The sequence below is a fragment of the Chelonia mydas genome, chromosome 8 (assembly GCF_015237465.2).
Source record: "Chelonia mydas isolate rCheMyd1 chromosome 8, rCheMyd1.pri.v2, whole genome shotgun sequence".
Taxonomy (NCBI): domain Eukaryota; kingdom Metazoa; phylum Chordata; order Testudines; family Cheloniidae; genus Chelonia; species Chelonia mydas.
The window spans coordinates 72,741,676-72,769,221 of record NC_057854.1 but is presented as its reverse complement, the minus strand read 5'-3'; the positions used below and the strand labels follow the sequence as shown (position 1 = coordinate 72,769,221).

Below are 27,546 nucleotides of genomic sequence, written 5' to 3'. Positions count from 1 at the left end.
TTTGATCCTCCAGCAGCCTCAGCATTGAATCCTGCCTCCTCTCCTCACGGTGCCGCCACATTTGAGCTTCAGCCCTCTCTTCAGACCGCCACTTACTCTCTTCAGCCCACCACCTCTCCTCCCGCTCATTTTGTGCTTTCCTGCACTCTGACATTGTCTGCCTCCACGCAGTCATCTGTGCTCTGTCAGTGTGGGAGGACAGCATGAGCTCAGAGAACATTTCATCACGAGTGCGTTTTTTTTTTTCTTTCTAATCTTCACTAGCCTCTGGGAAGGAGAAGATCCTGTGATCATTGAAACACATGCAGCTGGTGGAGAAAAAAAAAAAAAAAGGGACAGCAGTATTTAAAAAGATTTTATAAAACAGTGGCTACACTCTTTCAGGGTAAACCTTGTTGTTAACATTACATACATAGCACATGTGCTTTCGTTACAAGGTCACATTTTGCCTCTCCCCACCGCGTGGCTACCCCCTCAACCCTCCCTCCTCCCCGTGGCTAACAGCGGGGAACGTTTCTGTTCAGCCATAGGCAAACAGCCCAGCAGGAACGGGCTCCTCTGAGTGTCCCCTGAAGAAAAGCACCCTATTTCAACCAGGTGACCATGAATGATATTTCACTCTCCTGAGGATAACACAGAGAGATAAAGAACGGATGTTGTTTGAACGCCAGCAAACATACACTGCAATGCTTTGTTGTACAATGATTCCCGAGTACGTGTTACTGGCCTGGAGTGGTAAAGTGTCCTACCATGAAGGACGCAATAAGGCTGCCCTTCGCAGAAACCTTTTGCAAAGGCTTTGGGCGTACATCCAGGAGAGCTGTGAATGCCAGGGCAAATTAATCCTTTCACAGGCTTGCTTTTAAACCATGTATAGTATTTTAAAAGGTACACTCACCGGAGGTCCCTTCTCTGCCTGCCGGGTCCAGGAGGCAGCCTTGGGTGGGTTTGGGGGGTACTGGCTCCAGGTCCAGGGTGAGAAACAGTTCCTGGCTGTCGGGAAAACTGGTTTCTCCGCTTGCTTGCTGTGAGCTATCTACAACCTCCTCCTCATCATCTTCGTCCCCAAAACCTGCTTCCGTGTTGCCTCCATCTCCATTGAAGGAGTCAAACAACACGGCTGGGGTAGTGGTGGCTGAACCCCCTAAAATGGCATGCAGCTCATCATAGAAGCAGCATGTCTGGGGCTCTGACCCGGAGCGGCGGTTCGCCACTCTGGTTTTCTGGTAGGCTTGCCTCAGCTCCTTAAGTTTCATGCGGCACTGCTTCGGGTCCCTGTTATGGCCTCTGTCCTTCATGCCCTGGGAGATTTTGACAAAGGTTTTGGCATTTCGAAAACTGGAACGGAGTTCTGATAGCACGGATTCCTCTCCCCATACAGCGATCAGATCCCGTACCTCCCGTTCAGTCCATGCTGGAGCTCTTTTGCGATTCTGGGACTCCATCATGGTCACCTCTGCTGATGAGCTCTGCATGGTCACCTGCAGCTTGCCACGCTGGCCAAACAGGAAATGAGATTCAAAAGTCTGTGGTTCTTTTCCTGTCTCACTGGCATCTGAGTTGAGAGTGCTGTCCAGAGCGGTCACAATGGAGCACTCTGGGATAGCTCTTGGAGGCCAATACCGTCGAATTGTGTCCACAGTACCCCAAATTTGACCCGGCAAGGCCGATTTAAGCGCTAATCCACTTGTCAGGGGTGGAGTAAGGAAATCGATTTTAAGAGCCCTTTAAGTCGAAATAAAGGGCTTCATCGTGTGGATGGGTTCAGGTTTACATCGATTTGATGCTGCTAAATTCAACCTAAAGTCCTAGTGTAGGCCAGGGCTAAGGCTATGTCTACACTGAGCACCTTACAATGGCCTGGCTGTGCCACTCCAGCCCCGCTGTTGTGAGGTGTGCAGTGTAGCACCTCTCTCTCCTGACAAAATAAAACCACCCCCAACGAGACGCTCTCCCACCAATGAAGCACTGTCCACACCATTGCTTTTCATAGTTAAATCTTGTGTCATTCAGGGAGGTGTTTTCCCCTCACACCCCTGAGTGACAAAAGTGCAGTGTGGACATAGTCTCAGAGAAGGCAGACACACTAGGACACCCAGAGAAACATAGGCACCAACTCACTGGGTGCTCCAGCCCTGGAGCACTCACAGGGAAAAAATGGTGGGTGCTGAGCACCCACCAACAGCCCCCCATCAGAACCTCCCCCTCCCCCCAACGGGCCCTGACGATCGGCACCTCATTCTCCCTCCCCAAGCCTCCCACCTGCTGCAATCAGCTGTTTTGCGGCATGCAGAGTCAGGGGGGTGGGAAGAAGAGGAGCGAGGACATGGCATGCTTGGGGGAGGGAGAGGGGGTGGAACAGGGCAGAAGAGGTGGGGCAGAGGGTGGGGCCTTGGGGGAAGGAGTGGCGTGGGGCCTGGGGCAGAGCCAGGGATCGCGCACCCCCTGGCACATTGGAAAGTCAGCACTTGTGCAGAGGAAGACATTTGATGAGAATTTTTTCCTTACTCGGTCCCCTGTAATGGGCTTACTCTACTCACTGCTGGATGGCGCTATCTGCTGGCAGTTCTGGGGATTACCTCATTCAGGCCAAACCCCTTCCAGTGGATATACCCAGTTAGAGAAAGGCTGCAGAGGACAAACTTACTCTCAGGAATCACAGCTGTCCTCTCCATGATTCCAGGTCACTATTGTGGTTTCCCCTTCCAGCAGGGGCAGGTGGAGGCAGGGGGAAGTGTATCAAGGTTCCTGCTCTCTAGCAGTCCTCTGCTTCACTGCCTGATGGTGCCACTCCTGCAGTGGCTGGCAGGGAAACCAGGCGTACTATGTACTCCAGGTTCCAGTTCAGGGATCCTCTACACAGCAGCCAAGGTCCATTCTCCGAGCTACTTCTATACGTCCTGCCCCTTCCCATTCCTCTGGGTTTGCCAGTCTCTTCCTTCCCTCCCTCCTCCCAGGCAATAACTTTTGGCAACTCATCTTTGCAGCTTCTAAACACTCCTCCCTCTTACCTGGGAGAGACTACAGACTCCTTCCCTAGCACCCCTTCTGTTGCTAGCCTCCTGGCTTGTGTAGAAGCCCTGCCTGTCCCTCACAGGTGAGTGTCTCTCTAATTAGCTACCTCCAGGCTCAAACTCCCCTGTTTGCAGCCTAATTAGATGATTGGGCCCACCTGGGCTAATTCGGCTCTTGCAGGGCCAGTGTGGGGAGCACACCCTATCACAAACCCTCCCCTTCTCAACTGCAAGTATTCTCCTATTCTAAGTCACCTACCCCATAGCTGCCACACCTGGGCTCTCAAGTCATTGCTTTCTTGTCTTACATACACAAATGCAAGAACCCTGGGAAACAAGCAGGGAGAACTGGAAGTCCTGGCACAGTCAAGGAATTATGATGTGATTGGAATAACAGAGACTTGGTGGGATAACTCACAGGACTGGAGTACTGTCATGGATGGATATAAACTGTTCAGGAAGGACAGGTAGGGCAGAAAAGGTGGGGGAGTTGCATTGTATGTAAGGGAGCAGTATGACCGCTCCGAGCTCAAGTATGAAACTGCAGAAAAACCTGAGAGTCTCTGGAGTAAGTTTAGAAGCGTGATTAACAAGGGGGATGTCGTGGTGGGAGTCTGCTATAGACCACCGGACCAGGGGGATGAGGTGGACAGGCTTTCTTCCGGCAACTCACGGAAGTTACTAGATCGCAGGCCCTGGTTCTCATGGGAGACCTCAATCACCCTGATATTTGCTGGGAGAGCAATACAGCGGCGCACAGACAATCCAGGAAGTTTTTGGAAAGGGTAGGGGACAATTTCCTGATGCAAGTGCTAGAGGAACCAACTAGGGGCAGAGCTCTTCTTGACCTGCTGCTCACAAACCGGGAAGAATTAGTAGGGGAAGCAAAAGTGGATGGGAACCTGGGAGACAGTGACCATGAGATGGTCGAGTTCAGGATCCTGACACAGGGAAGAAAGGAGAGCAGCAGAATACGGACGCTGGACTTCAGAAAAGCAGACTTTGACTCCCTCAGGGAACTGACTGGCAGGATCCCCTGGGAGAACAACATGAGGGGGCAAGGAGTCCAGGAGAGCTGGCTGTATTTTAAAGAATCCTTATTGAGGTTACAGGGACAAACCATCCCAATGTGTAGAAAGAATAGTAAATATAGCAGGCGACCAGCTTGGCTTAACAGTGAAATCCTTGCTGATCTTAAACGAAAAAAGAAGCTTACAAGAAGTGGAAGATTGGACAAATGACCAGGGAAGAGTATAAAAATATTGCTTGGGCATGCAGGAGTGAAATCAGGAAGGCCAAATCACACCTGGAGTTGCAGCTAGCAAGAGATGTTAAGAGTAACAAGAAGGGTTTCTTCAGGTATGTTAGCAACAAGAAGAAAGTCAAGGAAAGTGTGGGGCCCTTACTGAATGAGGGAGGGAACCTAGTGACAGAGGATGTGGAAAAAGCTAATGTACTCAATGCTTTTTTTGCCTCTGTTTTCACGATCAAGGTCAGCTCCCAGACTACTGTATGGGGCAGCACAGTATGGGGAGGAGGTGACCAGCCCTCTGTGAGAAAGAAGTGGTTTGGGACTATTTAGAAAAGCTGGACGAGCACAAGTCCATGGGGCCGGATGCGCTGCATCCGAGAGTGCTAAAGGAGTTGGCGGATGCGATTGCAGAGCCATTGGCCATTATCTTTGAAAACTCATGGCGATTGGGGGAAGTCCCGGATGACTGGAAAAAGGCTAATGTAGTGCCCATCTTTAAAAAAGGGAAGAAGGAGGATCCTGGGAACTACAGGCCAGTCAGCCTCACCTCAGTCCCTGGAAAAATCATGGAGCAGGTCCTCAAGGAATCAATTCTGAAGCACTTAGAGGAGAGGAAAGTGATCAGGAACAGTCAGCATGGATTCACCAAGGGAAAGTCATGCCTGACTAATCTAATTGCCTTCTATGACGAGATAACTGGCTCTGTGGATGAAGGGAAAGCAGTGGACGTGTTGTTCCTTGACTTTAGCAAAGCTTTTGACACGGTCTCCCAGAGTATTCTTGCCAGCAAGTTAGAGAAGTATGGGCTGGATGAATGGACTATAAGGTGGATAGAAAGTTGGCTAGATTGTCGGGCTCAACGGGTAGTGATCAATGGCTCCATGTCTAGTTGGCAGCCGGTATCAAGTGGAGTGCCCAAAGGGTCGGTTCTCGGGCCGGTTTTGTTCAATATCTTCATAAATGATCTGGAGGATGGTGTGGATTGCACCCTCAGCAAGTTTGCAGATGATACTAAACTGGGAGGAGAGGTAGATATGCTGGAGGGTAGGGATAGGATACAGAGGGACCTAGACAAATTGGAGGATTGGGCCAAAAGAAATCTGATGAGGTTCAACAAGGACAAGTGCAGAGTCCTGCACTTAGGACGGAAGAATCCCATGCACTGCTACAGACTAGGGATCGAATGGCTCGGCAGCAGTTCTGTAGAAAAGGACCTAGGGGTTACAGTGGACGAGAAGCTGGATATGAGTCAACAGTGTGCCATTGTTGCCAGAAGGCCAATAGCATTTTGGGATGTATAAGTAGGGGCATTGCCAGCAGATCGAGGGACGTGATCGTTCCCCTCTATTCGACATTGGTGAGGCCTCATCTGGAGTACTGTGTCCAGTTTTGGGCCCCACACTACAAGAAGGATGTGGAAAAATTGGAAAGAGTCCAGCGGAGGGCAACAAAAATGATTAGGGGACTGGAACACATGACTTATGAGGAGAGGCTGAGGGAACCGGGATTGTTTAGTCTGCGGAAGAGAAGAATGAGGGGAGATTTGATAGCTGCTTTCAACTACCTGAAAGGGGGTTGCAAAGAGGATGGATCTAGACTGTTCTCAGTGGTAGCAGATGGCAGAACAAGGAGTAATGGTCTCAAGTTGCGGTGGGGGAGGTTTAGGTTGGATATTAGGAAAAACTTTTTCACTAGGAGGGTAGTGAAACACTGGAATGCGTTACCTAGAGAGGTGGTGGAATCTTCTTCCTTAGAAGTTTTTAAGGTCAGGCTTGACAAGGCCCTGGCTGGGATGATTTAGTTGGGGATTGGTCCTGCTTTGAGCAGGGGGTTGGACTCGATGACCTCCTGAGGTCCCTTCCAACCCTGATATTCTATGATTCTATGATCTCTGACCATGAGCTGCAGCCTGTCCTGCTCCTGCATACCACCCCTGAATTTCTCCCACAGGAGCTCCAGGGCATGTGCAGCCTCCTGCTAGGCCTGCTCCACAGTTAACAACTTCTCTGTCAGCTGGTCCACCCAGTCCTCCAGCACCCTGGCTCCCAGAAGGTTTTGTGGTTTTTCAAGGAGGAAAGTAATTAAAACAGGGACTTTCTCCTCCCTCCCAGCCATAGCACCTTCAGGGCTGGGCCTCTGGCCTCCTAGTCCTGGAGTGCCTTTCCCATGCCTGGCCCCTACGACAACTCTTGTTTCTTTCCTGCAGGATTCTATACAGCTGCTGACTAGTTACCCGCACCATACAGTCTTGTAAATACACTTGGGTTTCCCACAGTCTCTGCTGGTTCTCCAAAATCTGTCCCCACATAGCATGGACCCACCCCTGTTGCGTCTCATCTCTCCTCTGTGGGAGCAGCAACTCTGGCATCCATCCCCTCTCTCCGTTACGGTCTCTTGCAGCAGGGTTCAACCCCCTCACAGTCTCTCTCTGCCCCTCACCTCAGGGTTCTTGTCAGACACAGTCTGTGACTGACCCCTTGTATCACAGGTGACCATCTTGCCTGCATTCACCAATTGTGACAGCTTTGCTCTACTCAGTGCGGGATAGCACCACCTGCTGTCAGTTCTGGGGATTAGCTCAATCAGACTGATACCCCTTCCAGGAGTTACACCCTATCAGTTTCTCCTCTGCATTCCCTCTCTTGCTGTCAGGAGGCACAGCTGTTGTCCTCTTCATGATTCAGCCCTCTCACCAGGTCACTATTGTCGTTTCCCCTTCTGGGGGAGCATATCAAAATTCCTGCTCTCCAGCAGTCTCAGGTAGTCTTCTGCTTCACTGCCTCACAGTGCCTCTCCTGCAGCAGCTGGCAGGGAAACCCAAGCCCATCCTCTACTCCAGATTCTGGCTCATGGACCCTCTACACAGCTGCCAAGGTCCATTCCCTGCACCTTGCTGCCTTTCTCTGTGTCACTTCCATACCTCCTCTCCTTCCCCACTCCTCTGGGTTTACCAAGCTCTTTCTTCCTTCCCTCCTAGGGAGTAACTTTAGGTAACTTGTCTCTGACTCTGGAGTCTTCTGTTGCCAGCCTCCTGGCTTTCGTAGAAGCTCCACTCACAGATAAACTTCTCTCTAATTAACTGCCTCCAGCCTAAAGCTCCTGTTTGTAGCCTAATTAGCTGATTGGGCCCACCTAGCCTAATTCAGTTCTTGCAGGGCTAATGTTAGGAGCACACCCCCTCTTCCATTTACGTTCAGGTGGATGAGACATTTGACCAATGAGAGTTAGTGTTTGTGGGCCGCATGAAAGTTAGTCTTTAGGAGTCATTTGAATAAGCAAAGGAATGTGGGCTGGCATATTGGAAATGAGAATGCATTTAATGCATCTTGTGGCATGGTAGAAAGCACAAAGACAGGACTGGCAGCAGGATACAAAAGGGACATTGAGACTGGTATTGTTGGTAAAGAAAGGAAGTGAGGGGGAATATAATAAGAAACAAGATCATGGATATGGGCTTGAGCAGAGTTGTGCAGGACCCTCATGGGAAGGATAGGAACTTTGAACTAGTTATGATGGGCAAAGGAGAACCAGTGGAGGGATTCAGAGAGGTGAATGATGTGGTCTGATTGGGCAAGAAAGAACATTTTACCAACTGTGTTTTGAATGGATAAGAGCGGAGGCCAAGGGGGAGGATGATACATCCAGGAGGCCAGGGCAGAAGAGGGTGAACTAATGAGGTAGAGGATGCATGTTTTATCTGTTAAGATAGAAAAGAAGGGTCAGATTTCTGAAATGTTACCATGAAGGAAGCAACAAGAATTGATAAGGGCCTGATGTGAGGGGAGAGGTCTAAGATGACTCCAAGGTGGGAGCTTTAGTGATGAGAAGTATTACCCACAACAGTGGAGAAAGGTGGAGATAGAGAGGGCACAGGAGAAAAATAAGGAGCTCTGTTTTGGCGGCCAATATTTAGCTAACAGCAGGCCATCTAGGATGAAGTATCAGAGAGCTTGATATGCATGGCTGAACAGAGGAAGACAAATAAGATGTGTCATCACCAAATTATCATTTATTATACAGGAGCATCTGAAGGCCCCAGTCAGGATTGTGCTAGGTGCTGTACAAACACAGAGTAAAAGACAGTTCCTGCCCTAAAGATTTGACCATCTAATCAAAGATCAACTGAAACAGAGATGGTAGCTGAAATTGTTTGGCTCACAGAATTTACAAACTCCACCAGTGGTGTCCCTGGGCCATATCTTTTGGTCTGACAAACCTTCTGGGATTCACAGGTATTGCTTCCCGGTACTTGGACCCATCCTCTGACTGTGTCATCCACCCAGTGGCCAAAGGGGATGAGAAACCAGTTGCAGATGGACATCATTGCTCCTGGTCCAGGGTTCTGAGCAGGGTTAGATGGCACAGTGGTTAAAATGCTGGTGGCCAGCTTACCCCAGTGTTCCCGTTGCTACTGTCAAGATGAGAGAGTGTGACAATGGGAAGTTTGAAGAAGATTATTAGTGTAGACAAGGTTTTGGCTTTAGAAGCTTGCAGACTCTTCAGGTATTGTCTGCAGAGTTAGTTAATTCCACAGAGACATCACAAAGCTATCAGAGAGACAAATTTTTGTTGTGAATAACTCCTAAATTTATCACCCTATTTTCTAAAAACACTCCAATAAGAATCTGCATTGAAGACATGAACAAAACAATTTTTAATTTCTAGACTAAGACCCAGATTTAGAGCTCTGCTGTAGCCCTTCTAAGGCACAAATAAGGATGGCAGAATCAATCTAAAGAATTCCCCTATGAGATCGGCATTATTACCTCCATTTTACACATAAGGAAACCCAGGTTAAATGAGTTGCCCATGGCAAGTTAGTGACAGAGTCAAGATTAGAACCCAAGAGTTCCTGGCACCCAGTCCAGTGCTCACTCAGACCACATTGTTCTCCTTGGACTTGGGCATACTAAGAAAATTTGGATGCATAATCCATCACTGATACATTTCCACCAACTGAGAATTATAGGCTCAAACGTTGCCAGTGTAGACACAGCCTATTTAAAGAACAAACCCTTATGACCTAACACGCATTTTCTGGGCACCAAAAAGTCTCAGAAGGATAATTTAGTTAAAAGAATAAACTTCCAATGTAAATAAAGGTACATTAAAATGATCCAGTGAAAGAAATAGATGGAAAAGAAGAATGCACACACAGTACTGTGCTAGCAGCTAGTTTAAGAAAACAGTGGAACCCTCTTAAATGAAAGTCTGTAAAAGGGACAGACTACTTAAATTAATATTGTTTCTGCAATTAGATCATGCATTCACCGTGCATGTATTACACACACTCAGTAAATCAAATTCAGAACTGGGTGAACTGGCAAAGAACACAAAATTCAATCAGGAATAAAGCTTTTCATCCTTTCAGAATGTGCTTAGCAAGCTCTTTCCAAAAGTAGTGACGCTTACCCCTCCCTTCCACCCAGCAAAGTTCTGAACAGTTTATAGGACTCTCTGACCTCTAACAGTCTTTCAGCCAGCAAGAGAAACTCTCCATACAGTACAACTAGTGCAGAACTTTTCAGGTAATCAATCACATACTCATGTGAAGGTGGCATGAGTCTGGCTTCTCTGCCCTTCATCAGAACAGGTTACACTTAGTGCAGGGTAAAAAAGCTTCTCTCAGGGAAGAAAGGTAACAACAACATTTTAAACTTGGATTTGTTACACAGAGAGAGTTCCAAAGACATGCTTGGCAAGAACCAGCAATATCTCCTTTATTAAAGAGATCACACAGTGCCAACTCTGTTCACTCCGAAAATGAGATGTGCTGGGCCAAATTTTGCTCACATTTATGCCAATATAAATTTGAAATAACTCCAATGACTTCAGTAGAGTTAGTCCAGATTTATACTGATGCCAACGGAAAGCAGAATTTATCCTACTGTTCCCCTATTCCCGCACTGAACCAAATGACCTACCTACACTCATTGCACTACACCACTATGCTTAAACCCGCACTTGTTTAATATATGCAGACCATTCACAGAGCACACTGATGAAAGTGAACAAAGAGAATAACTGTATTTAAAAGGCTGGAGAAGGTGAGGATTTCCCTGGTCTGCATTCTTTTTTAAGATTATGGTTGGAATCATGTTCTCATCATTTACACTTAATTATGTGCAAAGATTGTATAACAAGAGGCTGGACTATCTTTCAACACCTTCATAAACCCAATTTTAAAGAAATATTATGTATTTTTTCAAATTATTTTCCCAAGTTGTTAAAAACAAATTTCTTCTCATGCCATCAGTCCTTTTCCTTCCTTTGCTTTACAAGGAAACCACTCCCTGGTACAGGCATCACAGTCACCATAGGAGCAGATTAAAAAGGATGACACCACATTGCCATTTTTGCAAAAATGGCAAAGGAACTGAGTAATGGAGTAGATAAAAGCTGGCCCAGCAGAACTGCTTCACTCCACATGGTTTGGTGAAATTATATACAGGGATAGGGTCACTTGGTGAACTGCAACTGAGCCATGCATTCTTTAACTTCAACTTTCAGTTAGGTTTGGCCTAAGGAACAGACACAGACAGACACATAAAACAAAATAGTGGGCACCAAGTCAATAATAATTATTATACTTCTGCATAGCAACATTCATTCCAGGATCTCAAAGTGCTTTGCAAACAATTAGCCTTCACAACAATGTGAGAGAGACAAGGTGGGAGAGGTAAATAGCTTTTATTGGACCAACTTCTGTTGATGAAAGAGACAAGTTTCTGAGCTCCACAAAGCTACAACAACACTGCAATTCACACCATGTGACATAGAAAAGTATTAATATCTTCATTTTACAGATGAGGAAACCGAGGCACTGAAGAATTAAGTATCATATCAGAGGCAATACAGCATGTCAGTTGCAGAGCTGGACCTAGAACCCAGGAGTTCAGACTTTAATCACTAGACCACTGTCTCACAGATACACACATTCCTACTCTGAACCACATAAGAGGCACTAAAATATCATCTCAATTGAGACACCATAAGCTCTAACAGAACTCTGAGACAGGCCCTGCTTAAATATTTTACTGCCTGACAGTAACTTCTGCATTTAAACTTGTGTTACCTCTGAAAACATTTGAGTTGGTCATGTCTAGACTTCAAAATGCCAGAGTATTTTCAATTTAGATGAAAGCCAAGGGTTTGGCAGGTCTAACTCCATACAAACAGTCAAATATTTGAAATTTCAACTCCTCCTTGGGTAGATATATGAAGCCATTCCCCTTCAGGACTGACTCAGAATCTGAAGTGAACCAAAGCATTATGTCCCAGATCTTTGAGGATCTGGATGAGGTAGAAGTAATATTGATAATCTACTTAATTGCAATGGAAATGACAACACCACAATGAGAGACTGAGTAATGTTCTGCAGAATGCCAAAGAAAACAACCTGAAATTGAACAAGAACAAATGCCTAAGCAGGCTGAATGAGATCAGATATCTAGGATACATATTCAGTAATAAAGGAGTTTGACCATATCAAAGAAACATGGAGGCAACTGTACAAATAGATTCCTAAAAAGGAGGCTTTACAGAGATTCAAAGGTATGTGAATATATTTAAAAAATTCATCCCTAATTTGCCACAATTAAATTCTCCTCTCAGAATACTGCTTGAGAACAGGACAAAATGGAACTGGGAAGAGTGGCAAAAGGAACATTTTGAAGAATTAAAGTAGTAGTAGTCATCAAAGCGCCCTACTGTAATATTATGAGCTTAATAAAGAGACTAAAATCTCAGTCAACACAAACTCAAATGGATTGGGATCACCCAGTGATTTATGCTTCCAAAGCACTGACTAAAACACAGTAGAACTACCCACAGACTGAAAAAAAAAAAAGTGGGAAGAGTTTTGGTTATGAGTAGTTACATGAATATGAACAGAAAAAATGTCAAAGCACAAATAGACTGTTGGAAACTATTGGAGACTATTGTGCACAGTATGGGCCACGCTTCAAAAAAACTACCATGAAATTGCAAAAATACTCATCAAATGTGAAATACAGACCCTATAAGGAGCTTATTATAGTGCACATGATTTCAAGAGTGCCTATAAATAGTGAAACCAAGGTACTGCTGGAAGCAGAGCTCGAAATATATGACTCAAATACTTTCCACATAGGAAACAGAAATTGATAAGATCAGTTAAAAGTCACTGATCCAACTCACAATAGCACATGTAGGATCTGCCTCAGAACTGTGAACCTCAAACATTTGCCTAGAATGCCGTCTAACTGACCCCCTGCCAGAAGACCTGGCTCAAACTGGCACCTCGCCCCTTCAAGCTTCCCGTTACCCTAGAGGACAGCGCTCTGAGAGGTTCTATACATGAACATGAACAGATTTGGCTCCAATAGGGAGCTGGCTTGATGTAATTGTTTGGCAAATTGTTAGCTCTTCACGTCTCCAAAATGGATTTGTACATGTAATCAGTGACATTCATAACAAAGGGCTTGAATCCTGAGAAGTGCTGAGCATCTCCTGAAACGGGCTAAGTATCCTCAGCTAAACGATGTCAATGGGAATTGAGGCTGTTCAGACTCTTGCATAATGAAGTTCCAAGTTTTCATCTCTCTGTGACTTAGATGTAAACCACATTGGATCGTGGCTCATCTCTGTTCCCAAAGCCTGACAATGACCCTCAATTGTTCAAAATTTCCCTTTGGCCATCAATATCTCAGACACAACTGCAATGCTTGAGGTGCAGGGATGATGATTTAATTAAGTGGTGTGGGATGTATTTTCATGTTCTTATGTTACCCAGGTTGCTGTAGAGACTTGTTTCTTTGTTCATATGAGAAGTGAAAGGCTAAAATATAATTTGTATTTATTCCAAAAGATGATCATCTAGGCAACAGGTATGTGAGTAAACATGAGTGAACTTTAAATAATGCCATTCCTCCCCAGTTCCCCTGCTGATCATTAGTTATTTCACGTGACAAAATGAGTAAGGGATCACGGTCAGTGTACAGATGCCAATAATTCTTCATGCTGCAGGGAAAAAAATGTGCAAGAATAGGCACCATATGTGGCCCTGGTCATGGGAATTCATCCCTGCACCTCAATTAACTTGGTGCAGGAACCAAAGCAGAGGCAAAATGATAGCTCTGCCCCTCCCCGACCTTGGAGCTTGCTGTGGGCTGCTTTAGTCCTACGTATATGTTAGCACAGCCTCTGGGCTGCCATAACACATGCCCCAGACACAACTACTCTTATAGGCTACTCTGGCAGCTGGGAATATTTGGGTCATAGAAACATCCTGGCCATGCCAACTCCCTCCCTGACATGTCCCAACATTCCCCCTTCCTCTCTCTGCCCCCCTGCAGGATTCTGTTGTGGGCGGTGCAAAGCTACCTATATTGTCTCCATGCATGTTGGGGACTTTGCCTATGTCAAGGGGACTCCCCGAGCGGCTGTTAGGGTGGCTGTATGTGGCCCCTTTATGCAAGCACAACCAGTGTAAAGCTACCATAATACATCTGTAAATGTGGTTCTCAATGTATTTAGCATTAAGACATTTCTGAGAATTTCTACCACAGCTAGATCTGTGAAAATCAAAAAGCAGAGTCTGGTACACTTGTGCTGTCCTGATAATCAGCCAAAGCTACATTCACAGATTCTCAGAGGGGAAAACCTGAGCTATAATTAGATTACCAATCCACACACAGTACCAGAAGAGTAGTGTGGACTTTCTTAAAGGCCGTAATCATCGCACAATTATCTCTGTGGCAGTTAACCCATGACGGCTCTGCAAGCTTCCCCCATCTGGCAGCTTTTACTGTTGCTAAACGGGATGACAACTCCCTGACACACTAGCTTGTGTGCCTTGCCAGCAAACTCTTTAGGGCTCTGCCAGACCAAACCTTGCCTAGCAGGTAACAATCAGTGAATTCCAGCTCCTGAGTTCCTCAGAACTGTCTCTCTGCAATGCACAACTCCTATCATGGTCTGCCAACAGAGGTTATTAAGTTCACTGCTCCCTTAAAAAGACATCTTACTACCTTAACTGGGATTAGCAAACACGCTGTTTTAATTAAAGCACTAAACTGGTTTACAGTAAAAAGTAAACCAAGTTTATTAAACAAAAAGATGTAGGCTTAAGTGCTATCAGTTATAAGGAATAGAGATAGAAAGGGCTACAGGCAAACAAAAGTGAAATACGCTTCTATGACTAAGTCTGATTTAACAAACTAGAGTCTCTTGTCCAAAGAAATATTTCGAAATAAGTCTCTTTTCCAGCATGGCTGACCAGACTCTCTGGCCAGGACCCTTCACAGAGCTCAAAGTGCTCTGTTCCTTTGTCTCCTTGGGTGAAGGATAATTTAGAGGTTCTCTCCCCCTTTTTAAATAGTCCAATAAACCTTCGAAATGTATTCTGACGGGTATCTCCGGATAATGTTGCTTTTCTCTGCTGGGTGTAGAGGCCATGCTGTCTCATGTAGATTTCAGACTGGTTTCTTCCCTGCTGGTGATTTTTACAATGCAAATGATCTCTTCCTGCAACCACCCATACAAATGAATAGCCCGTTGAATCTGGCCACGCCTGGTTTGAGGTGTTGGCCTCTTTTCTTTGTCTAGAGAAAACCTGGTTATCAACTCCCCCTGATAAGCTTGGTTTAAACACATTTTAGTCATATATTTCCAGCATATCTATAAAATCCTTTGTTGGTTTACTCTACTTACATCATGCAAGAATATTAATGATCAGTGAGTTATTAGTTTTCCAATTATATTTACCCAAAAGATGGACTGTAACATGTTATGACAACAGTGTGCTAGCTGGCACTGGGGAGCTGTTAGGGTCACAGGTTCCCTTTCAGGGGTGATTTTAGATGGTTCCTCATGGCCTCGCATTTCCCAGAGACATGTCCCTTGGGAATTGCTCATGGGGCGCATCCTTACTGCCTCACACACATCCTGGAAGCAGGTTCTACTCAGCTAACTGACAGACAATCAGATGGTCCTTAAAGGTCCTTAAAGGGACAGTGTACCTGAACAGCAAACTCGTGGTTGATAGCCTCAAAAAACAGGAGAGATCAATCAGGCTAAGGATTCTTCCAGCCCCCGAGTGGTGAGGGGCAGGCAGCAGCTCCTCACCAACAGTGAGACAGGTGATTATGTGCAGAACCCTCAAATGTCCCTGCAGAATCAATTGCACAAGGACCCACTGAAACTGTCCTTTTAGAAACATTCCCTGCCCGCATCTTGTAGGATCAGAGCACTCCATATCCCCTTATATGATCTAGGGAAAGGCTCCAATCTTCTAGCCACAGGTGTGTGCATTTTTCATGTAAATTGTTGAGAAGTGCCACATGGCAGCTTGTTCCCTTCTCTCTCTCCTCTGCTGGCACCAAGCAAACAGGTCGCTATAGCTCTACCACTCCACAACTGAGAAAGAGGGGAACTAGGAATAGGTAGAAGGACTCCTCAGGAAGTGGCAATCTCATTTATATAAGCTGGCTCTGAGGTAGCTGTCTCAGGCCATGTCTACAAGACAAAATTAAGTCGGCTTCATGTAAGTCGCCATCGAGCCTCGATTTAAGCAAGTCGAGCTTGCAAGTCCACACTACGCTCATTGTGTTGGCAGAGTGCATCTTCACTAGCAGGGTTTACATTGACGCACGAAGCACGGCTCTGTGGGTAACTATCCCAGAGTGCACACAGAATTTTGGGTTGGGCTTACAATGCCTTATGTGACCAAAACATTGGTGCGGGTGGTTATGGCAACATGGCATTACCGTCCCACGATGCACTTACCTCCCTCCCTCCCTGAAATCAACGGCAAACAAACCAAGCCTTTTTCGTAAGCCTGGGTTATCTGCACGGACACCATAGCACCATAAGCATGGACGCCACTCAGCTGTACACTGTTGTTGTGAGCATCACAAACACCTTGTGCCTTATCCTGTAGTATTTACATAGCCAATACAGGAGCCGCTATGCAGAACAATGTGATGCCACGCAAGCAGCCCAGCTGGAAGACACAGAGCAGAGAAATTCACAGTTGCTAGCGACAGTCACGCATCACCTTGACATAGTTGAGTGCTGTTTCTGGGCATGGGAAACAAGCACTGATTGGTGGGACTGCATCATTATGCAGCTATGGGATGATAAACAGTGGCTGCAGAACTTTCGAAGGCATAAGGCCACTTTCCAGGAACTGTGTGAAGAGCTTTCCCCAGCCCTGAAGCACAGCAATACTAAAATGAGAGCTGCTCTGGCAGTGGAGAAGTGAGTGGTGATACCTCTGTGGGAGGTTGCAATGCCAGATTGCTACCGGTCAGTGGGGCATCAGTTTGGAGTCGGTAAATCTACTATGGGATCTGTTGTGATCCAAGTTTGCAGGGCCATCAACAGACTTCTGCTAAGAAGGGTAGTGATTCTGGGCAACGTGCAGGACATAGTGGATGGTTTTGCCAGGATGGGGTTTCCTAATTGCAGTGGGGCGATAGATGGAATACATATCCCTATCTTGGCACCAGACCACCTTGCCAAAGAGTACATAAATCAAAAGGGGTACTTTTCAATGGTGTTGCAAGCACTGGTGGATCACAGGGGCCATTTAACCAACATCCATGTAGGATGGTCAGGAAAGGTGCACAACGTGTGCATCTTTAGAAACACAGGTCTGTTTAGAAAGCTGCAAGCAGGGACTTTCTTTCCAGACTGCAAAATAACTTTTGGTGATATTGAAATGTCAATTGTGATCCTGGGAGACCCAGCCTATCCTTTGCTCCCATGGCTCATGAAGCCATACATAGGCAGCCGGGACAGCAATAAGGACCGGTTCAACCATAGGCTAAGCAAGTGCAGAATGGTGGTGGAATGTGCATTTGGATGTTTAAAAGGTCGCTGGCAGAGTTTCCTTACTAGGTTAAAACTCAGTGAAAGCAATATCCCCATTGTTATTGCTGCCTGCTGCGTGCTCCATAATATCTGCGAAACAAAGGGAGAAAAGTTTCCGCTGGGGTGGGGTGGGGGGTTGAGGTAGATTGGCTGCTCAGAATTGGCTGCCAGGCAGACACCAGGGCAATAAGAAGAGCACAGCGAGGGCCTCTGCATCTCCATGAGGCTTTGAAAACCAGTTTCAACAATGAGACAGAGTAAGGTGACACTTATCTGTGTTGTTCCTTACCAAACTGTCCCCTCCATTGCATTTTCTCCCCTGTAAGCTCAAACCCCACCAACCCACCCTGTGTTGAATGAATAAAGAGCCTTTTCTCCTCAATCCGTTCAGTTTGATTATGCACACAAACACACAGAGACAGCAAAGAAAAGTAAGATATCAGCCCTTTTGCCCCAGGTTAACACTGTGGGGGGAGAAACAAGGATGGTTTGGGGAGAAGGATGTAGAACTGGGCGATGATGGCAGCTGGTTCAGCATAGGCTGCAAAGGGACTCTAGCACACAGCTGCCTTTCTTGAACTTCGACATGTCTGACTGCTCCTTCATAATCCACAGCATCTCTTTCTACGTGGCATGTTCTCTGCATACTCTCCTGTCCTCCCTGTCCATGTTCTCGGATAGTGTAATCCTCCATGCTCTGAGCTCCGTCTTGTTACTCTCGGAGGCATGCATTAACTCATTGAATATGTCCTCACGAATCTTCTTTTTCCACCTTCTAATCTGGAAAAGTCTCTGTCCCAGTGTGGAGGATGCACTGACGGGCAAGGTTTCAGCTGCAAGGAATGCAAAGCACAAGGGTAGCACTCACAGTACATACATTGTTTCTGGTGCAAGGTTAATTTTTTTTTTTTTTTAAATAAAAAAACCACCCCTCAATGCACTTCACTGCAAGCCACAAAGTAATGACCACCGCTGGCTATTCCAAGAGTCTGTTTGCTGCTCCAGTCATGGTGAGTAAGGCCATGAGGCATGGGCGAGAGGTCTTGTGCTGCTGCTTTTGTGAAGACATCCTTGGAATGGAACTTGAGAAAAGCCCCCTTTCTCCTAGCAACCTGGATGGCGCTTGAGGACAGGCACCCGTGTAAAGACCCCCAAATAGTTTGTTTTTTAACAAAAGCGGCACTGGGTTGGGGGGAAGGGAGACAAACAGGAAGCTGCCACCCCACCTCACCTCTTCCCCCCCTCCCCCCACTGATGCTTGCAATACACAATGATCCCTTCCAATCACAACCATGGCACGTTTGGGAAAGCATGGTTGTGTGACCCAGATTTCACCAAACGGGGGTAGATTATTTATTGAATTGTTTGTGGTTTAAGGGCTAGCACTGAAAACTTCCCCCGTTTCCCCTAGGTGTCCCTATGTGATCTCTCTCTCCTGAGGGTAACAGAGGGAGCAAGGAAGCAGATGCTGCAAGCGTCTGGATATAGACCTGGTCCTTATGCTGCAATGCTGTGTGCTGCAATGATGCCAGCAGTTAATACTGGAGTGACACAGGAAAGTGTCCTACCGTGGTGGATGAAATAAGGCAGCCTTTCCCAGAAACCTTCTGCAAAGGATTGCAGAGTACCTCCGTGAAAGCTTCCTAGAGATCTCTGTGGAGGATTCCCAGGCCATCCCCATGCACATAAACAGTCTTTTTCGGAGAGCACCCTCTGCGTAGCTGGAGTGGCCACCGATACCCACTACACCTTTTTTGTTCAGATTAAACATAAAAAATATTGCACGTAGCCTCTACAGTTTGATTGGAAATGTGTACTCACCAGAAGTGCCTTCCCTGGCATCAAGCTCCACCGCCAACTGGTCCTGTGAAGAGATGGGCTCCAGGGTTAAAAACTGTTCTTGGATATCAGGGAGTATGGATCCTCCATTTGCCTGCCTCACATTCTCCTCTTCTTCCTCGTCAATGATGTCCTCCTCGTTGTTGCTCGAGGTCGCCTGGGGCTCCTGGGAGGTATCCATGGAGTGTTTTGAGATAGAGGTGAGGTCGCTGCCGAGAATCGCAAGCAGCTCCTCATAAAAGCAGCATGTCTGTGGGGCACAAACAGAATGACTATTCGCCTCCCTTGTCTTCTGGTATGCTTGCCAAAGCTCCTTTATTTTCATGCAGCACTGCTGTGTGTCCCTGGTGTAGCCCTTCTTATATTGACCTAAGTTTGTAGTGTAGACCAGGCCTATAAGACTGCCTCTCTTTCTTCAGCCTCCCATGGTCTCTTTCGCTCAGCAAGTAGGTTTAAGCTAATATTGCCCCAGGAAACACTTGATCACATCAGGAGCAAGGCATTCTCCTTAAATAATGTGCAGCTCTGCAAATTGCTCCATCTGGATAGCCACTATAGCTCAATCTGCCAGCCTTTCACAGGAGATACAAGACACATCTCTTTATTCAAGCTGTGATTCTGGCAGACCAGGTGCCAGCTCATGCCAAAGTCCTTAGGCCTCACTGAGCATGACAAATGAATAGCTGGAAACCAGACTGTCTCACCTGTGCGTAATATTGTTAAGATATGTACTGGACTTATATCAAATGTGTATAGTGTTTAGACTTTATGAAATGCTTGTAAATTACTTCATGCGTTAATCTAACTTAAAACCTCCATATCCCACGTTATACGGTAATTCTTAAGTGTTGGTTCTAGACCTATAAAATGTTTGTTTTGAAACTAAAACTCACCAAACAGGAAAAAACGTCACCTAATGCAAAATGCTGGATTCCTACAGAAGGTGTTATCTCCTCCTACCCATCAGGAAGGACTATTGAATCGAAATGGGCCATTGTGGAACAAAGACTTTGTTGATTGCTTCTCCCACAGTCCTGAAGAGGGTATGTGCCCAAGCCCTCATTCTGTCACAACTTGAATGCTGGGGGAAGGGAATAAAAATGCCTGTTAAAGAGAACTACTTATCCATTTGCTGCTTGAACTCTGAGGGGCTGAGGATTTCTAAGCATATGCAAGGAGTCCCCAGCTGTTTTGCCTGCATTAGCCCTAAAGGACATACAGAGTCTGATTACTATACAAGTTTCCATTACCTGTTGAAACCTGACTGAAACTCAATTGTGTGTGTATGCTTACCTGCTTTAACCTTGTAATTAACTCATTTCTTTTTCCTAGTTAATAAACCTTTAGTTAGTTTATTACAGGATTGGCTACAAGTGTTGTCTTTAGCGTGAAATCTAAGGTGCAAATTGACCTGGGGTCGGTGACTGGCCCTTTGGGACTGGGAGTAGCCTGAATATTTTGTGATCATTGGTGTAAAGTGACCATCTATCATAGAGTCAAGGTTGCCTGTGTGGCAAGATAGATCGGAATGCTGAAGGGGACTGTCGGTGACTCCATGTTAAGGCTGTTTATAGTGCCTGAGGACTTTACACTTGTTGCTTGGTTGGTGAAATCTAAGTAGAGAACTCACAACCAGTTTGGGGTTTGTGCCCTGCTTCTTAACAGTCTGCTCTGAGGTTGGTATTTTTGCTCATGAGCCACTCCAGACAGTGTGACACAGGCTGATAAGAATGAATGCTGGAATGCACAGGGTAAACAGTCTCCTTGAGGACTGTAATGGGGTGGCCATCTCCAGACTACCCATTCATGGCATGGGGTGGTCCTACAGCATCCTTTGCTCAGTCTTCCTCTGTTCAGGGCTCCTCAGTAACTTCACAGAGGCTCTCTCATACCAATTACACCCTTACTTGGGCTGGTTCCAAAATTAAGTCCTCAGAGTCCAAATCCAAAAGCTTTTACATTCATCCTTCCCCACTCTTAATCAAGCTACTCATAGGTCTTCCTGCTGGAGACTTCCCTACCTTGGCAGGCCATTCCCAACCCTACCTAGGTGGAGTTTTTTCAACCCTGGTGTCTCAGGGTCCCCTGTAGGAGCCTTCTTGCTCTCTGCACTCTACAGGCACCTTCTAATGTTCTATAGCCCGCTCATCCCCACTCCAAGACCTTCCATTTCTATACCAGATTTTGTCACATGACCTCCATTTTCCCCAACTGGGGAGGACAGCTGGCTGCATCACAGCTGAGACCCATTGCCCTCTATAGGGCCAGCCACCCTGTGACAATCAATGTTTGGACCCTGAAGGACATGCCCTATATTTTATTGATGGGAATAGTTATAATGTTGTGCTATTCCTGGCTCTGCCATTCATTCCTTGGCCAAGTCACTTTAACCTCCCAGTGCCTCAGTTTCCCCATCTGTCAAATGGGCATAATGACACCCAGATTAGTACATTGCTTTAACACCTACAATTATAAATCCTAAGTAATCCTAAGTAATAAATGTTGTAAAGTATACCCAGATATAGTTGTAACAGGCACCTTATAAATGTGTGGAATAAAATAATCTAAAAACAATCAAAAATCATAAATATAATGAAGGTGCTTGATCATTGCTACAGGTACGTCCCATGGAACATCTCACCTACGTTGACTTCAAATCATAGGACAAAACAGTTATCTGCTGTCACTCACAGGATCTAGTAGTTCATCAGTGGCCTACTGCACCTTTATGACAGTTCGAAGGGACTGCAACGGCAGTAGATTTGGCACCAGGAAATTCCTCCTGTGGTACAGAGCCAGCGTATCAGCACTACAACATGCACTTTTCCCAGCCTCCTTGAAGCTAGAGAAGTGTGGGCATGTCCAGAGCACCCTTCCCTCCACAGGAAGCCAGATGCAAGCAAAGGGCAGTCGTGAGACTGCCTGTGACAGAGGCGTACTCAAAACTGCGGCGCCTCCAGCTGGTTGTCCTGGGAATTAGCTCTGCATCCTCTTCAAGTGGTGTCTCACTCGCCATCACCTCTGCTCTGGACCCATGTCACCCCAAGGACTGCGGCGTCCTCTTCAGGACACAGCCCTCTGGATGTGTCACACTCGGTTCTGCCCCCTTCCGTGGCAAGCGCAGTCTACTGTTTAGCCACTTCCCCAGTAGTGAGGAGCCGGGGGGAGGGACCCGGGCCCGCCCACTACTCCGGGTCCCAGCCCAGGAACACTATATATAGCAGCCACTTACTGCATCCTCTCCGACTCCTCTGTGGATCTCCCTCGGCCACTTCCCCGCCACTCCAGTACCCTCTTTACCCTAGCCTCAGGGCCTCAGCCTGTAGCACGGTTATGTCCAGGGTGCTTGCTGCCCTCAGCCTGCAAGGCAACCAGCCTACCTCACTCCTCAAGCACCCAGGAGTGACTTCCTCTGCTATGCCCTGCAGCCCTTCTTATATGAGCCTGCCGGGCCATGATTGGCTGCTCCCTTCAGACCCTTTCTAATTGGCTGCCTCTGGCACAGCCTCCCCTAGGGCTGCTTTTAACCCCTTTTCTGCTAGTGTGGGGCAGCTGCCCCAACACACTACCCTAACCTGCATCTGCAGTTGAAGCATCCCCGAGCTAGCTCCAGAATAGGGAAGGCACAAAGGTAACATAAACTCACTTTTTTCACCTTCTTAGCGCAAAGCAAAGCTTCAGTACAGGGATGAATCAGACTCACAAGATCTTATTCTGCAAGCTGCATGTATTGCCCATGAGCTACTGTGATAAGACATCTTATTTCCCATGCAGCAGCACCACCTGCTGCCCAACAAACAAAGACTTTGCACTGGAACTGTAGACAGAACAAAGGAAGAAATTAATTTATTAGAATAATTTGGAATATCCCTTTGGGGTTCTTTTGTTTAACTGTTTTATTAACCAGTAACCTTTACTTATTTTACTTAGTGGAGGAAGGGTACGGGGTCAGTTTGTCAGCTGGTAAATTCCATGTAGTGTGTGATACAATCTCCAGCTTCCCAGATCAGCCCAATAACATGCCACACTTAACATCAGCAAATGTCTTAATGTACCAGGAGGATGACACAACAAATCAGGGAGCTATATGAGTCAAGAGATGTATGCCTTTTAAAATGTATATTTTGGGGATCCTCTGAAAGCCTCTATTCCCTATTGTATCCACCCTCAGAGGAGAACTGAATGTGGCTTTAGGACCTAGGTCCATGGAAAGTCCCTTAAGTCTTCTCCACTTATCTTACCTCCTTAATCACATAGCATGTCTTCTTCAGGGACCTCATCAGCAGCCATCTTATCCTCCTATCCCAGGATGTAAACAAATTAATCACATAGAAAATCTGAAAAAAAATAGAAGAGGCTGGTATGAATCTCAGAGGCCTTCATATGCACATATTCAGCATCAGACTTCTCACTGTGAACTCAGGTCTGATTTGTCACTGTTTGACAGCTTGTGCAGTCATTTATTCCTATGCTAAGCGGTGTATAATGATATCAAATCAGAATGGAAGCATTTGAAGAGTCTCTTTAAATACATTAGGAGCAAGAGAAAGATGAAGGAAAGCGTAGGTCCTCTACTTAGCAGGAAAGGAGAACTAATCACTGATGCTATCAAGAAGGCTGAGGTATTTAATGCTTATTTTTGCATCAGTCTTCACTAAAGGGGTTAATGGAGAAAAATAATGGTGACCAGATACTCAACACAATTAATTACTACACAAGGAAAGAACACAAACCAAAATAGGGAAAGAATAGGTAAAAGAATATTTAGATAAGTTAGATATATCCAAGTTGGCAGGGCCTGGTGAAAGCCATCCCAGGGCACTTAAGGAACTAGCTGCAATCTTGGAACCATTAGCAATTATCTTGGAGAACTCAAGGAGGACAGGTGAGGCTCCAGAGGACTAGAAAAGAGCAAACATAGTACCTATCATTAAAAAGGGGAACAAAGAGGACAGGGCAAATTATAGACCAGTCAGCCTAACTTTAATACCTGGAAAGATATTGGAACAAATTATTAAACAATCAATTTGTAAGCACCTAGAGCATAATAGGGTTATAAGGAATAACCAGACAGGGTTACTGGCCTAGTGGATGGGGTGAAACATAGATGTGATATATCTTGACACAATCCCACATGACAAAGGTTTCTAACCATCAGAGGAGTGAAGTTCTGGAACAGCCTTCCATGGGAAGCAGTGGGGGCAAAAACATATCTGGCTTCAAGACAAAGTTTGATAAGTTTATGGAGGAGATGCTATGATGCGATAGCCTAATTTTGGTAATTAAGTAACCTTCGACTACTAGTGGTAGATATGCCCAATGGCCTGTGATGAGATGTTAGATGGGTGGGATCTGAGTTACTACAGAGAATTCTTTGCTGGGTGCCTGGCTGGTGAGTCTTGCCCACATGCTCAGGGTTTAGCTGATTGCCATATTTGGGGTCGGGAAGGAATTTCCCCCCAGGGCAGATTGGCAGAGGCCTGGGGGTTTTTCGCCTTCCTCTGCAGCGTGGGGCACAGGTCACTTGCTGGAGGATTCTCTGCACCTTGAAGTCTTTAAACCACGATTTGAGGACTTCAATAGTTCAGACATAGGTGAGAGGTTTATTGCAGGAGTGGGTGGATGAGATTCTGTGGCCTGCATTATGCAGGAGGTCAGACTAGACGATCATAATGGTCCCTTCTGACCTTAAAGTCTATGATTCTATGATTCATGTAAGTAATCTAGGGAAATGTGGTCTAGATGAAATTACTATAAGGTAGGTGCACAATTGGTTGAAAGACCATATTCAAAGAGTAGCTATCAATGGTTTGCTGTTAAACTAAGAGGACATATCTAGTGGGATCTTATGGGGGTCAGTCCTGGATCTGGCACTATTATCCAAGTCATTAATGAAAATATTGACTAGAGTGGAGAGTATACTTATAAAATTTGCTGTTAACACCAAAGCTAGGAGGGGTTGCAAACACTTTGGAGGACAGGATCAGCATTCAAAACAACCTTTACAAATTGAAGAATTGGTCTGAAACCAACAAGATGAAATTCAATAAAGATAAGTGCAAAGTACTACACTTAGGAAGGAAAATTAAATGCACAATTACAAAACAAGGAATAACTGGCTATATGGTAGTACTGCTGAAAAGGATCTGGGGTGGGGTTATTGTGAAACACAAACTCTATATGAGTCACCAATGTGATGCAGTTGTGAAAAAGGCTAATATCATTCTGAGGAGTATTAACAGGATTATTACTTGAAAGACATGGGAGGTAACTGTGTCCTGCTCTACTTGGTGTTGGTGAGGCCTCAGCTGGAGTACTGTGTCCAATTCTGGGCGCCACACTACAAGAAAGATGAGGGGACATTGGAGAGAGTCCAGCAACAAAAATGATACAAGGTTTAGAAAATATGACCTATATGGAAGGTTAAAAAAACTGGGCATGTTCAGTCTTGAGAAACGACGACTTAGTGGGGACCTGATAATAGTCTTCAGCTATATTAACAGCCGTTATAAAGAGGACTGTGATCAATAGTTCTCCATGTCAACGAAGGTACAACAAGAAGCAATGGGCTTAATCTGCAGCAAGGGAGATTTAAGTTAGATATTCGGAAAAACTTTCTAACTGTCAGGGTAGTTATGCTCTGGAACAGGCTTCCAAGGGAGGGTATGTTTTCCTTATTACTGGAGGTTTTTAAGAACAGGTTAGACAAACACCTGTCAGGGATAATCTAGGTTTACTTGATCCTGATTTAGTGCACGGGACTGGATTTGCTGACTTCTCGAGCTCCCTTCCAGCCCTACATTTCTATGATTCTATGATTTTTACAGTCACTTTGCACTGGACTAAATATGGTATTGCCAATCCTAAGTGTTCACAAATCACGAGATTTAAAAAATAGTAATACATTTGGAGGGTTTATTTGCCTCCTGGTTTTTGAGATTTTAGGGTATACTCAGATCACATTTTAAAGCTTTTCTCACATCCACGAGGGCTAGAAACTTCATTAAAAAAAAAAAAAGAAAGCTGAGATTCTCACATAGAGTCATAGAGTTTAAAGCCAGAAAGGACACTCAGTCATCTAGTCTGACCTCCTGTTTAACAAAGGCCACCAACACCACCCAACACCCACACACTAAACCCAACAACTGAAATTAGATGAAAGTATTACAGTCCACAAGGGTAGCCTATCTGCCACAGGCAGAGAATAGGAAGGACCAAGGTGCACCATTGCTTGAGGCCTCTGCAATGGCAGGGAAACGATTAAATGAGATACACCCAGATAATGCTGCACCCACTCGCTGAAGAGGAAGGTGAAAAACCCCCAAGGTCACTGCCAATCTGACCCGGGAGAGAATTCCTTCCCAACCCCACATATGGTGATTAGTTAATCCTACGTATGTAAGCCAGAACCAGCCAGCCAAGCACCTGAGAGAGAAACTGCTTAGTGCCACTTCAGAGCCCTGGCACACCTCACCCCATGTCACATCTCCAGCCATGATCCCTGATGCTTCAGGGGAAGGAGATACAAAAACCTTCCAGAATATAAACCTTCCAGAATTCCTTCCTGACCCCTGGTGGTGGCCAGTTAAATCTCTGAAGCATGAGCTTTAGGCACACAAGACAAATCAGAAATGAGCCCTCAGGCTACTGAGCCCTGCCCCGCACCATCATATGCATGCAACCCAATCATACAATTGCACTCATAAATTTATACAGCTCTTTCTTAAAAACAAATTAAGTTGTTTGTCCCCACAACTTCTATTGGGAGGCTCTTCCAGAACCTCACCCCTCTGATGGTTAGAAACTTTCTTCTAATTGCCAGCCTGAATTTGTTCATGGTCAGTTTATAGCCACTTGTTCTTGTGCCAACATTATCCTTTATCTTAAATAGCTCATCACCCTGCCTGGTATTTACCCCCTAATGTATTTATACAGTGCAATCATATCCCCTTTTTGCAAGTCTAAACAAGCCAAGCTCTTCTAGTCTCCTCTCATAAAATAGGCCCCTGATCATCCTAGTAGCTCTTCTTGCCGCCTGTTCCAGTTTTAATTTATCTTTCTTGAACATGGGTGACCAGAACTGTACACAGTATTCCAAATGAGGTCTTACCAATGCCTTGTGCAATGGCATTAAACACTTCTCTGTTTTTACTGGAAATGCCATGCCTAAGGGTCCTAGGATCACATTTGCCTTTTTCACAGTCACATGCTTATTATGTTAGTGCCTATGGGTCTTTTCTACCTCTACCTAGTATGATCCTACAACCTGTTCAAAATCCAACTGACCTTAGAGCATGATTACAGATCTTGACCAAAAATCCTGACCTTGTTGAAGTTAAAGGAAGTTTTGCCATGGACTTGGTGCTGGAATTTTACTCCCTCTGTCTCTGAGGACTTGATTTAGCAACAGGCACTCACATCATTTGGAGCAATGCCACAGGTATATTAATCACTCAAGAATTCAATTGTAAGCTACACTTGTTTTCATTTACATTTGGGATAATTCAGTCATGTAATCTGTAGAATTTTCACTCTCTAATTTATCCTGCTTTTGATCTCTCCACCCACACATTTTTTACAGAGTTC

At 45.6% G+C, this 27,546-nt stretch overlaps 1 long non-coding RNA gene across 1 annotated transcript; it reads right to left on the bottom strand.

Moving 5' to 3' along the window:
• Positions 1-10,966: 10,966 nt before the first annotated feature.
• Positions 10,967-22,582, bottom strand: LOC114020705. The gene is made up of 4 exons (XR_006283495.1): positions 22,193-22,582; positions 19,854-20,041; positions 18,943-19,210; positions 10,967-17,954 (listed from the first exon to the last, which is right to left on the bottom strand). It is a non-coding gene; the product is annotated as an uncharacterized LOC114020705 (long non-coding RNA).
• Between the last annotated feature and the right edge of the window lie 4,964 nt (positions 22,583-27,546).